The 14,710-nt window shown below is 33.7% G+C and overlaps 1 pseudogene; it reads right to left on the bottom strand.

Moving 5' to 3' along the window:
- Positions 1-5,885: 5,885 nt before the first annotated feature.
- Positions 5,886-14,710, bottom strand: part of LOC113112524 (probable lysosomal cobalamin transporter) — a 67,830-nt pseudogene continuing 59,005 nt past the window's right edge.

Genomic DNA, 14,710 nt, shown 5'->3' with positions numbered 1-14,710 from the left:
ACTATACTTTGCATACAATACATGACATCTTAGGCTTAATCGTACATTTATAATAGCTTGAACCCTGGCAGGAATGTAGAATTACCAGAGTAAATCATTGCATGGAGAATAAACCATGGAATATATGATATAATGTTATATACGAACCGATTCATGCAAATTAATCTGACCTAACACATTTTTGCTTGTAAAGCTGAAATCTAAAAAGCTAAACACTCTTTCTTTTATAAGCCAAGTGTCCTATGATACAGTCAGCTATGAGGGCATGAACATTTATTACTCTACTGAAGTACATACTGTAGTTAGGGGACATTCAATTGTTTCAATAAACACTGCAAGTCCCGAGACGTTCTCTAATTGCTTTGAAGTAGAGGCCTCTGCTAATGGCTCCCTGTAGGATGAGCTTGTGTTTTATTCAGCTGTATGAGTCCCCAGCTGCCAGCAGCTCCTTATGGACACAGTTTAACAGTGCTCATAATGGCACAGGACATCACACAGCAACTACCAGTTTCTATTCTTTGACCTCTGACCAAGTAATTGTCGTCCCCACAAGGATGGGTATTTCTGCTCAAGATGGGCTACTGCTATTTCAAGAAATGGTCAAAAAGTGAAAGGATCAGGTCGGTGTGACAAAGGGGACAATTATAGCAGTGATTAACCTTATATGTTAATCATTCATACTTCCTTTTAGATCTGCATGATATATTTGGGGGGCTGACTGGCATTGTGATATTTATTTATTCATTCTTTTGCAATATTAGGGCTGACAAATGATTACAATTTTTAATCAAATTAATCAGAATTTTCAGTGGATTAATCATGATTAATCACTATTTGCAACTACACCTGAATCCTAACCATTTTTTTTCTGAAATGCATACCAAAAGATAAATAACAGGACACAGATACATAATTTTCATGTATTGTTTCATCATGTGGTTCTTTTTATCTGAATTTCAAAAGTTTAACATTTACTTAGATCAAATTTACCTGAGCACTATATCAAACCATGCCATTTAACTACAGATAGTGTAAGAGTTTTAGGTGAACCAGTGGTTAAATATAGCCACATATCTATGAAATTATGGATAGAGAAACTCGAAAGAATGAACTCAGAAACACAAACATGCGCCACAATCACATAAGCAGCACTCTGGGCACTCTTGTTTTTGGGAGGTGTTCATTTGCTCTGCCACAATACTTTATGATCGATAATTTCACGTTCTGAAGGCTTCAAGTGCCAGTAAAACCAAGTAAAAATGCATATGCTTTCCCAAACAGCTGTAATTTTCGCTGCATTGCATGCAGGCGTTTTGCGCATGCGCAGTGTGAAACACAGGACGCTATAACACAGTGATCCTCAAATCTGGCTCGCGAGATCCACTTTCCTGCGAAGTTTAGCTCTAACCCTAATCAAACACGCATGAGTTTGCTAATCAGAGTCTTTAGGATCATTAGTAAATCACAGGCAGGTGTGTTTAATTGGAGTCTGCGCTAAAATCTGCAGGAAACTCACGAGCCAGATTTGAGGATCACTGCTATAACAGGAAGAAGAAGCTCCAGCGTATCAACTACCAAAGTCGTCTCTGTTTATCGAGCTTGGCATGAATGTATTTGAGAGTAAATGGGGTAAAACACCTTAAACTTCTTCGGTGTTTTCGTCGCGGCTCTCGCCGCTGTTTTTTACTATCTTGAGAATTCAGAGATCGATGAGACTTTCCTAACCTGAATAATTTGTCACACTGCGCATGCGTGAAATGCGTTAAAAAATTTGACGTAATTAACGACAAACAACTAATTAACACCGTTAACGCGCTATTTTTGACAGCCCTAATATATATATATATATATATATAATAGTTAAGAAAAAAATATGGGAATTGTATTAAAAAAATTATTACTATTAAGCTTTGAACCTTAAGAAAGTTGTATGGTTTTGGAATGGCATTAATCTATCACACACTTGATACAGCCAAATGTTTAACCGTAAAGTCTGAGCCTTCATGAGACTTTCAGCATCCATAAAGAGAAGGAGCAGGGCAGAGATGTTAGAGGGAAGTCCCTTTGTAACTATCAGTTTGTGCTGAAACAGCTCGACTAGACAGACTCAAATCTTTTTCAATGGGAGTGTTTGTAGCGACTCCCATTGGAAAAAGGGCAGAGAGGTTAACATGTCGATAGAGCCGAGAGCGAAGCACCAACACAAACAGGCACATTACTACAGCACTGAATGCTTACTTCCACATCCTCCCTGAGGTCTGGCCTCAATTAAACAACATGTCCAAACATACAAGCTGTGCTTATGATACACACCATTTCCTCTGTGCAGATACACCCACACAGACTAAAATAGCACACCTAGTATTAGTATCAGTATCATATCAGACTACACTTATATTGGTACCTTTGTGTAAGTAGGTTAAACTTAAAGAGAGCTGCTTTACATTACCTTTCAAAAGTTTGAGGTGGGTAATTTTTTTTTTTTTTTTTATTGTCACTAAGGCTGCAAAAGTAAAAAAAAAAAACGTTTATAACTTTTATACAGTATTTAAAAATGTAATTTATTCCTGTGATGGTAAAGCTAACTTTTTTTCACCATCATTACACCAGTCTTCAGTGTCACATGATCGCAGAACCTGATTTTACCAAGTGAGACATGTTTCTGGGACAACATCGTTGTTGACCCTGGAACAACATTGTGATTAACCAATCAGATTTGAAGAACCAGTTTATAGATTTTGTGAAATTTACGCTTAAAATCAGTGTTTGGTGCTTGTACATCAGTGTCATTCATCTATCATATCCTCTGATTTTAGGGATTACTCATGGTTAAGGTTAGGTTTAGGTGTAGGGATATGGTTAAGAATATATTTTTGGAGTAAAATGTTGTTCCAGGGTCAACAAAATATGTTGACCTAGGAACACATCGAACTTGGCAAAATCAGGACGTGCCACATGATCTTCCAGAAATCATTTTAATATGCTAATTTGCTGCTGAAGAAACTTCTACCTCTTGATATTATTAATAATTTGTGTATACTGTTGTAATACATTTTCCAGGGTTTTTGGATGAAAAAAAAACAGCATGTATTTTAAAACAAAATTAAAAAACCTATATATATATATATATATATATATATATATATATATATATATATATATATATATATATATATGTATATGTTTTTGTCTATGATTGGTTGCGGGGGTGATTAAATAAATTTATTTTATACTGTATATTATATATGCATTATGTATTAAAATACTCATATATTTTCATAATACAAAGTTAGTGTAAAACAACAGCATTTCAAATAAATGTTATTTTTTTACACATTGTAAATGCCTTTACTGTCGATTAACTGAATGCACTCTTGAAACTTTTGAAGGGTAGTGTGTATATTTATATACTCTGTTATTTTTACATATTTTAATATGTATTATTTATATTTCAATATAAGGTATATTAAATTGGAATAGTTTATGCATAATTAGTTTTAGAATATTAAATATTTAAACAGCTTTAAGATAATTACCAAAATGCTGACTACTTACTAGAATACTAAAAATAAACTAAAAAGACAATTCATGAACATTCATCTAAAAAAAAAATAAAAAAAAGAGGAAAAAAGAACTAAAACACACAAAACCAAGAAGTACAGAACAAACTGAACAATATTTCATGCTTCTGTCAGCCTAAAGTGTTCTGATTAAAATGAAAAATCCAGAGGGAAGCAAACAGTAAAAGTCTATGTTTCAGTACGATGTACATTTCAGTCTGTCTTGGGAGTGTTTTTATTGCATCAGTGATCGTTCTGCTGGATGCCTGTCCTCAGAGAACCATCGCCTAATGCTCTTTCAGTAGCAAAGGAAATCCTCCTCTCTGCCCTGTCTGTTGTTGACACACACACACACACACACACACAAAAACTAAAAAAAAAAAAACTGGGTGTATAATATTGACAGATATTTAAAGAACCCTGTATTTAGATTTAGATATGAATATATCTAAATCAATTGGAAGGTTTAAAGCCGAGCATTATTGACTAAATGCATCGTGCAAGGCTGCAGAAAGAGTGATGTCTCCAGATGAATGCAGCCACTTTGTATAAACACAAGCAAACAGGAACTCCTGTGGGAGTGTGTGATTGTGAACTTTACCTTCAATCTAACAGCACTTTCTCTCTCTCTGAGTCACTTTCAACAGTAAATCAGTCAGAGGCTGCAGAACTGCTTTTAAAGTATTGTTTGGAAAATCCCCTTGATCCAGAAGACTGCCTTCAATCTTTGGTCTAAAACACCCTGGTGCATGAGAGAGAACCTTTTATTGGGAAGAATATATTCCATTTAAAGATGAATGAAGAGAAGAAAGGATGCCTGTCTTCCAGCAGTTCACTTGATGTTTCAAAATGCTTGAATGGCTTTAACATCATTCTTATATTTCATATATATACACTGCTGTTCAAAAGTTTGGGATCAGTAAGACTTGTAGTTTTTGAAAGTATCTTATGTTTACCAAGGCTGCATTTATTTGATTAAAAATCCAGGGGGAAAAATTTTGTGAAATGTTATTAAAGTATAAATTAATGGTTTCTACTTTATTTTTATTTTTTTTTATATATTATTTATGTGATGCGAAGCTGAATTTCCATCAGCCAAATATCTAAATACATGTTTTCTATCTGAATACATGTGATGCTAAAGCTACATTTTCAGTAACCATTACGCCAGTCTTCAGTGTTGCATCATGATTCTTCAGAAATCAATCTAATTTAATATAATTTTTTCATAAATTTTGGCCACCAATTTATGTATACTTGTATATAAAAATAAATTTCATATATTGCACCTACCAGTTAACTGCACCGTCACCAATCCCTATTTTTTGGTCGATTATACTAGCAAGCTTGAGAAAATTAGTTGTTTTCTTTCCAAAGACTGCACCATCTGTTAGGAGAGTCTGGCTGGTGTGTGTTCCTGGGCCATGAATCATATGAACATCTGGTCCAGGTGAGAACATGATAAGCACACAAACATAGTCGCATGCTCAAACTCAAGCGGCTCTCAGTATGTGAGCACTGTCGACTCGGAGCAGCACAGTCTGCTTTGCTCTTCAGTTCAGTTAGAAGTCTTATTCCTAACTGTGAGAATGTCAGTGAGGGTAAACACAGATGATCCACAAGCACTTTTACACAGCTGTTTGCATTTGCATTGATTCCAGCTCTAAATAAAGACAAACAATCTTATCACAGAACAGAGATGAATTAAATCCAATTCAATGAGTAAACAAAGTTATATTAAACACAAAACTTTTGTATCGCTCTTCTCCATGTCAGCTTATTAAACGATCATCGAAACTTTCAGCATATAATGCTAAGTAGGCTGTATTTAGTCAGAATGAGTCCTGGAATAAGTAATAAAGGGGGTCTTCTTTTAGGGGTCCTCAGTGCAAGTGATTTAAGGCTGAATTGTACAGTGTGCAGCACTCTTGAAATCAGGGTTTGTGATTCATTCTTTTTTTTCCCGGTGATGTTTAGCATTGGATGATCAAAGTTAAGCTCATGATGGTACTATTTCTGACAAAGCATGTTGGAAAGTTAGGTCATTAGACATTTGATTTAGTCATTTCGTGCTGTTGTTTACTGTACTGCTAACTCGAGCTGCATGGTTTAATCAGTTCATTTCAAAGAAGCACCCGACATTAGTTCACTGCTTATTTCGAATGGATTTATACTGCTCCAACTATTCAGTAGGAATAATAATAATTTTTTTTTTTTTTTTGGCAAAATAAATTATTCCAAATCTGTAAATCGACATATATCTATTTAACATTAATCCACCTTCTGAATTATCTTAGGATAATTAAGTATAAATAAACAACTGGATCCATTTTAAAATCTGAGATATTGTTTTTAGTCTTTATTAATGACTCAAACCTGCATTAATACATTTGCAAGAGAAATGTTAATTTCAGAAAACCACAAAACATACCAATACTGTATGATAAATGAATTTTTACAGAAATTGCTTAATCTTGCATCAGTCCTCTAGAACTCCGCAAGCTCTCTTGCCAGTACAATCCAATAATTCTAAAGTAAAAATCTATGTGTCCACAAGCAGTATGACAGGAATTCAACCTCAGGGATTAAAGTAACATTTAAAAAAGCACACATCAGAAACACTGGAGCATTATGCCTAGCAAAAAAAAAAAAAAAAAAAGTAAATAAATAAATCAGCATAAGGATTTGTACCGTTTTAACTTACTTTAAACTAAATTTGGTCTTGTTTAGAGAGAAAAACTTTTTTTGTTGAATTATTTTAGACAGCAATGCAAAATGACATGCATATACCCTTAGTTAGTAGTAAGGGTCAGTAGTAAAGACGGGTTAGCATAGCAGACTACTACTATCAGTTAAATATGACAATGCCTCTAGTGTCACAAAATCTATTTGGCATCATAACACATTCAGTCTTAAAGAACGTCAGTATTTCTCTCTCTGAACAATGAACGAAAGATATGAAAAACTGTTTTACAATTTTTTTTCATTCCAGCTCTGACTAGTAATGAAACCAAGATAAAACAGGACTTAAGTAAGTTAATGCACATATTCATCATCACTGACATCTGAATCATCTGCATCAACTTCCCCTTCGATCACAGATTTCTTGCCTTTACAGCATGAAACTACCAATCCAATAAGAAAGACCTGCAACACAACAAAAGACACGTTAAGGCTATTTAATAATAATAATAATTATTATTATTAACTTCTGTTCATTCATATTATCTCTTTCATTTAAAATAATCAAGTAGCAATAACAATAATTCTTAGTTATCATTATAGTTTTTAGTAGGGGTGCACGATAAATATCGGCCCATAATTAATGCGCATCTCGTCATAAGCGTGGAATTGCACAGGGTGTCAGTTAACAACGGCTCTCTGTAGAAACAACTGCTCTATGTGAAATCACTCACCTGATGGAATTTACCGCTGATTAGAGAACCGGCTTTACTGACGAGATGCACATTAATTATCGGCCGATATTTATCTTGCACCCATAATTTTTTATACATTTTCCTGTGTTCATTTAAATAATTTCCATCATTACATATGGTATATCATCTAGAAAGAAAGAAACAAACAAAGAATTTAAAAAAAGATATATATATATTTATATTACCACAAGGAAAGCCCAGTTGCCAAAATAGTAGATAGTGCTGAAGAACCAAAATTTGTGCAGGAACAGGTACGATCTTGTTACTGTGCACTGGTCTGGAAAACAAAATGTGAAGAAAATTTGACCTTTAGTTTTCATTCGTTTTTGGAAGGAAAACATTTCTGTACAGTTCTGTAAATTCCACTTGTATTTTGAAGAAAATGTGAGAAAATTTAGCTTTTTCATACATTGCGTTTGTGGTTGCTTAGCTGCTAGCTTACTCTCTATAATATTCTGGTCCCTGTTTTAATGTAAGTCTAATAGGAATAAGCAGAGTCAGAAGGTCAGCAGGCTAGTGTTCACCCTGCCGCCGTGCAGAAGTAATCACACATGCACAACAGTACAGGTCCTCATCAAAGAGCATGACACAGTAAAAGCCGGCACACAGCCTTGTGTAATTGCACCAGCCACGCTTTACAGGGTTGTGCTAACAAGCTCTTAGCTAGACGCCGTCTCAAGCTGACCTGCCACACTGACCAGAAAACCAGCAACAAGCTGATGACCATTTCATAGAAAATAAATGAGGGATCCAGGGAAAGCAATGACACATTTGGATAAAAATGACAAATAAATATTTAAACGCTTCTTGGCAAACCAAAATAATCAACATTTGGAGAAATGCAGAGAATAAAAATATTTATTAGTGAAAGTACAAATAAACAGGACTGCATAATAATTTAGGGATTTTTTTTCTGATAAAAACTGCAATTGGGACTTTTTTGGATTTTTTAAAAATCCAGACTTGCTGTGCTTGTATGTAGTATTTTTGTGATTATATTATCAACATGGCTATAAAACAACAAAATTAATGATAAAAATTCTTTTTATAGTTTAGGGTTATTATTATAATTTAAGATGGTTATCATCATCATTATTATTATTAATATTAAATAAAAATATATAAATTACAAAATAAAATAAGAAATATTACTATTGTACTAATATTAATAATTTCACTAATCCTATTAAAGATTACAAATATATTTACTTTTTATTTGTGTCAAATATCATGAAATATTTATTGAATATTGGAATTCAGTGTATTTGAAAAACATTAAGGTTTATTTATAACACACTTCCTGCTGACATACAACACATGAGCTGCAACTTGTTTACGAGCAGAAAGCTCTCTGATTTCATCAAAAATGTCTTAATTTGTGTTCTGAAGATGAGCGAAGGTTTTACGGGTTTGGGACGACATGAGGGTGAGTAATTAATTACAGAATAGTTTTTTTAAGGGGGACGAACTCTCCCTTTAAAGCAGATTTACAATGTGATGCCTGAATCCTTAACTGAACAAAATCAAGAAAACAGTGAACATTAGACACTTGACATTTGATTTCATCTGCTTTAAAAATGATCTGACAGCATCATCAGCCACACTGATGAACAGTCCAGGACTCAAGTGGTTTAGTTTGAGGTTTAGAAGTCAAACAGTCAATCAAATGGGCAGCAAACAAGCTAATGTAAGAGGTTCATCCGGGCTCATGGAGCGAACAGGGTGAGTGTCACTATGCAGCAGGAGGGTTGTTATCAGCTCAAACTGTCGAGCTGCTTGTGAGGCTTTGGCCCGACAGAGTGCTGTCTACAGAGGGAAGGGAGGAGAAGTAGAGAAAAAGATCTGATAGTGTTTATTCAGATAATTAGCTGCTCCAGGCATGTGACAGGAGAATGGCTGAGGCATGAAGACCTGCTTAAAAAAGAGAAGTGAAGAAAAAACAGACAAAAAAAAAACGAAACAAAGACCAGTTTGAGTCCTCCACTCGTGCACTTTTCCTGCCATCTGCAGCCCAGCAGATGCTCACCTGAATTACAGGACAGATGGTTCTCAACAGTGCTCTGGCTAAACAAATCATCGTGTACATCACTGACCCGGGTCACCTTCAGATGGCAGTCACCGCTGATGGAGAACGCCTGCCATTCAGACCAGCAGCCTGTCCACTCACTCTGTTTGTGTACTATTGTGTAGTTATGGAGGTTTGGGGAATTGACTGTTAAAGGGATAGATCAACCAAATATGAACATTTACATTTCATCACCCTTATGTTTTCCAGATCTGAATGCTGTAATTTTGTCTGTGAAATGCAGAAGTAAGCAATTCTGAACTACCACTGCGCAGCTAGTGCCAGGGAAAGAAAGAAAGAAAGAAAGAAAGAAAGAAAGAAAGAAAGAAAGAAAGAAAGAAAGAAATACTATAAAAGTAGCCCATAAAACTCATGCACTTAAATTTATTCCAAATCTTTAAGCCTTTTTGTCAGACATGAAAAAAAAAAAAAAAAAAAACTAGTTTTATCCAGTTTAAAATGGTTGAATAATTCTAATAAATATTATAATGTCATCATAATATTACATAATATCATTAGAATTATATTATTGTTGTTATAATAATGACACAATGCCATATAATTATATCATTTGAAAGAATTATTATACAACAGAAAATATAGGATTTCCTTACCATATATATATATATATATATATATATATATATATATATATATATATATATATATATATATATATATATATATATATATACACACACACACATACACACACACACACACACACACACACACACACACACACACACATTACACTAATAATAATAATAATATACTGTATGGCTCAAACATGGAATGGATTTTTTTTTAAATATATTAAAATACAAAAAAAAGTTATTTTAAATTCTAATAATATTTCACAATGTGAAATGAATATCACCTTGGTAAGCAAAAGAGATGCCAGTATATTGAGAGTATATACAATTATACAATCTATCTACAAAATATATAAATATATAAAATAAAACTAGTCACAAATTTATACACTGTGTTGTAAACCCAGAAACTTTTACACTTCACTTGCATTACACATGAATATCATTTTATGCAGCTGAACGTTTAAAAATTTACCAGTTAACAGATTAAATGTGGTACTAAAACTACAATAAACACAAGAACTAGAAGGTTAAAAATTACACTAAAACTAAACTAAACCTAAATAAAATACATTACAAGCCAATATCTTGCTTCTGTACATGCAAATTTCTCATATCTCATATTTTAATCTCAAAGTTCTCAAAGAGCTTAAAACTTAACAATTATATCTGACACTTAAAGATCCACTGTACTAATAAAACAGGCTTAAACAAGCTATCCATGGTGCAGTCATCCTCAACCATGATACTGCAGTACATACTACTTTAATTTATCATTTTCATTACTTGCATTATTAATACACATTATAATGGAAAGTGCAGGTCTGTTAAATCAATCACAATGTATGTGCAACAAATGCTACTGTATAGCTGTTTGCAGTCTCAGTAACAGCATGTATCTGTGAACTCTGTGCACTGGGTCTGAATCAGCTTAAATGAGACTCCATTAAGATGCATTAGATTCTCTCTATGTACCACTGGTCCACATCTACCAGTAAAGCAACACTATGGGGTGCACATGGCAGCATGGGCTCGTGCCAGACTGTGCCTGACGTAGCTATTAATTAAAGTGTTCCTTAATTATCTGCTCTGTTTTAGTGCTTAGCTGAGTAATTATAGCCAGCTCTCTATGTGCCAGACCGGGAGTGAATTCAGATACAGATAGACTAAGAAACCGACAAAGAGGGGAAAATCAACCACTGATAGTTCAACCAATAAAAGACAATTCTGTCATCATTTACTCACTCTCATGTCATCTAAAACCTGAATTACTTTCTTTCTTCAGTGGAACACAAAAGAGGATTCTGCACTGCACTGGTCACTCTTTTCAATGCATTTGAAATGAATGGAAACTGAGAAGTAAAAGCATCATAAAAGTATCATAAAATTGGTCTATATCATGCATGCACTGTATGCTTAAGTCTTCTGAAGTTATATGAAAGCATTGTGTGATTTATTAATTTTTTTTTTGATAGTCTTTTTCCCAAGTGAGCTATTAACCTCTATGACCAGATCAACGAGTCAAGCAAATCAACTTAAGAATCTGATTCATTCATTGGAATCATTTAAACGGGTTTGTGGACTGGATGAACTGATGCACTGAAAAGATCAGGCTCAAAAGGAAAGAATCAGTCATGACTCATGAATCAGACATCACTACTACAGTTTCATTCAAGAACAATTCATTCTTTAGATCACTACCATTTGCAAACTGAATGAAGCGATGATTTTTTCACTTACATGTTGGTCTGTTCCTCTTAAAATCGAACAGTCCATCTTTACCAGTGTTGGGGGTAATGCGTTACAAGTTAGTTATACATAATCAGACTACTTTTTACAAGTAACTAGTAAAGTAACAAATTTCTCTTACATTTATAAGAAAATACCTGAGTTACCTTTTTAAATAAGTAAGACCACTTTCTTTGTTTTTCGTATTTATTCACTGACACAATTGGAAGTAATGTGGAGAGGCAGAGGTACTTCCATCAGACTGAGGCTTAGAAATTTACTTTCGGTGTGAAAGGGCCTGAACATTTGGCAAAAAAAATATACATTTGTTTTTTTTTGTTATTAAAAATAAATAAGCAAGCAATTGCATGGAGCAACTATTACAAGTCTTCTGCTGTGTTCTCTGGGAGAAATAAAATCATACAGGTTTTTATGAACATGAGGGTAAATGCAGACTAAATTTTCAACGTTTAAATAAACTATTCCTGTAATGAAAACTATTATCACAAATCCTCCTATGCTTAAACAGACAGAAATAGTTTAGCTATAAGTCTCTATATTGGAAGTAAATGCACTTTCCACTTTTTCCTTTTTTTTTTCTTTTCTTCCCTCTGTCTTTGGATCTGCTTTTTTTTTGCCAACAGATGGCACCGATTTCTCAAAAGGCTTTAACTGGAACATTTGCTAATCTTCATCACAAAGCAATAAAAGTGAGAGCAAAAAACAGGCAGCTAGAAGGCAAGGGCTTTCCAGAATGACCTCAAGGAGGAAGAGAAGACGCAGCAGAAGAGGTGAGTGTAATGTTCACATTGTGGAAACTGCAGAATCGGAGGCCGTCAGATCAAGTGCAAAATTGCATACAATCAAAGGGTGGCACTTTTCACTACAAATAATCCAGTGGGGTTAAAATAAAATCAGACTGAAAGATCAGTGGAGGAGTGCAGCAGTAGAGCATGAGTGACATCAGAGCTGCCGTCTCACCTGTTACCAGTCCTCATATTTATAGCAGCAATATAACAGACAGACTCACGTGACTCGTGATTCACACAAGTCATCCATAGCACCTCTCTGCGTAAATGTGCATGGAGAAAGAAAATAGAACAAGTGCATACTTATATCTTTAAAATGCATCAAGGAATGGTAGTGAATTTGAATGCAATAATGGATTTAAACCCATAAAAAAAAAAAAACATTCAAAGGTTTGCGTTCAGTAGGTTTTTTATAAATTTACTTTATTTAGCAATCATGCATTAAACTGTTCAAAAGTGAAAGTCAAGACTTTTACATGGTTAAAAAAAAATCTATTTGAAATAAATTGTTCTTTTGAACTTTCTATTCATCAAAGAAACTGAAAATTCAGGGTTTCTACAAAGAAATCAGCAGAACAATTGTTTTCAAAAGGAATGATGTTTCTTGAACACTAAATTAGCATATGAAGCAACCTGTGACACTGAAGACTGGACTAATGGATACTGAAAATCAAATTACAAAAATTAAATTACATTTTAAAATGTATTCAAATAGGAAACAGTTCTTTTAAATTGTAATAATATTTAACAATTGCTTAATTAACATTTACTGTATTTCTGATCATCTGCAGCCTTAATGAGCAAAAGTGACTTCTTTCAAAAACATTAAAAGAAACCTGGTAGAACCCAAACATTTGAAAAGTGTATATACAAGACATTATATATAATTCATCAATTAATAAATGTATACGCATAAGACCAATCATTTCTAAATGTATAAATACAAGTAGAAATCAACTAGCTTAAACCTCATGAATTTAATAAGACAAGAATTCTTCAACACTATGGCTCCCCAGATATTTTAGGATTTTGTATATTAAATGTCAAAGTGCAAACGTTGAAATGACAGAACTCTCAAATCTCATTCAAATCACACGTAATTGATGTCAAACCTTTACATTTAAATTTCATTCTGTTCCTCAGAAAAAAAGATGATCGTTTGGCTTCATAAGATGTGGAATTCAGTGCATGAGTCATGTGGACTACTTTTATGCTGCTTTTTATTCATTTTCAGAGCTTGACCGCTTCAGACCCCATTTATTCTTTTTTTTTTTTAAAGTTAGAAAGCGTTCTGTTTCAACCACACTGGCCAAGAAGGTACGTTTATGTTAGATGACACTTTTTTTGGATGATGTTAATATTTCCAGGTAAATGTCCTTCTTCATTTACAATATGCCATAAATATATTTCAGTGAAACAACTGTGGCCTTCGCCTATTCTGAAAAACACATTTCCTGTCATTCCTTCAACATGCACCCTTGATAGAACTCTATCATAAAACAACTTATTTCTGTTCCGTCCTTCAAAAAAATGCATCAATCAATGACATTTGTGTAATATCTTTCTGTCTCTTCATCTGAAGCTACAGGAGTGAGCAAACAGAATGACTGGCATCTGCTGACCTCGGTGAGAACAAGACCCAGTTCATTCAGATAATGACTTAACGGTGATTTGTCTTTTGAAGAAAATAAACTGTATTAAAAAAACATGAGCATAAGTATCTGCCATCTTTGAACACATCAAACACCATTCTCTCCTGAACATCACTGATGCTGTTGCTAGGAAACCATCCTGACAGTGAGGTGAGCACTTTTCTTCAGCATTAAAATATGTGTCCTGCCTTCCCATGTCAGACTTATGACCCTTATGCAATCACAATTCTAAAACACCATTCAACTAAAACAAAGTTTATTAGTGTTTTGTGTCATACTATCAGTTAATGCACTGTCATACATCATTGTATTGTTTTTAAGTACCATGTAATTTTTGAATCATTCATTCACATAAATGATAAAACAATTATATGGTACTTCCAAAAAAAAAAAAAAACAATGAAAAAGCAGGTAGTTCCATGGAACTTTGCCCAAAAAAAGAGCAGGACAATGGAACTTTTGGTACCTTTATTACTTATTTAACTTATTGTTAAATTCCCTCAATTCAATGTGCTGAAATATTAAAATGTCACAGGCGTGCTTGAGATTTAAGTGCCGATTTTGTTCCCTTCAGTCAAACTGAGGCAGGATTGGTGAATGAAAATTTAAATAAACAGCGGATTAGATGATTTTCTTAAAGTTCTGAGAAGTTTATGAGAAAACAAATGCGTGCTGAGAAATGACATTAAACTTAATCAGGTAAAGTTGATTAATGGGATTTACTTTTACTGTGTAAATGTTAGAAATTCACAAATATATGAGATGTGAGAGCAGAGGAGAATTATTATCAGAGAATAATGCTATGCATTACATAATAAAAAAAAAATATATATATATATATATATATACATGCATAAATGACG

The sequence above is a fragment of the Carassius auratus genome, chromosome 13, assembly GCF_003368295.1.
Source record: "Carassius auratus strain Wakin chromosome 13, ASM336829v1, whole genome shotgun sequence".
Taxonomy (NCBI): Eukaryota; Metazoa; Chordata; class Actinopteri; order Cypriniformes; family Cyprinidae; genus Carassius; species Carassius auratus.
The sequence above is the reverse complement of the archived record's forward strand: the minus strand, read 5'-3'. Positions and strand labels throughout refer to the sequence as shown.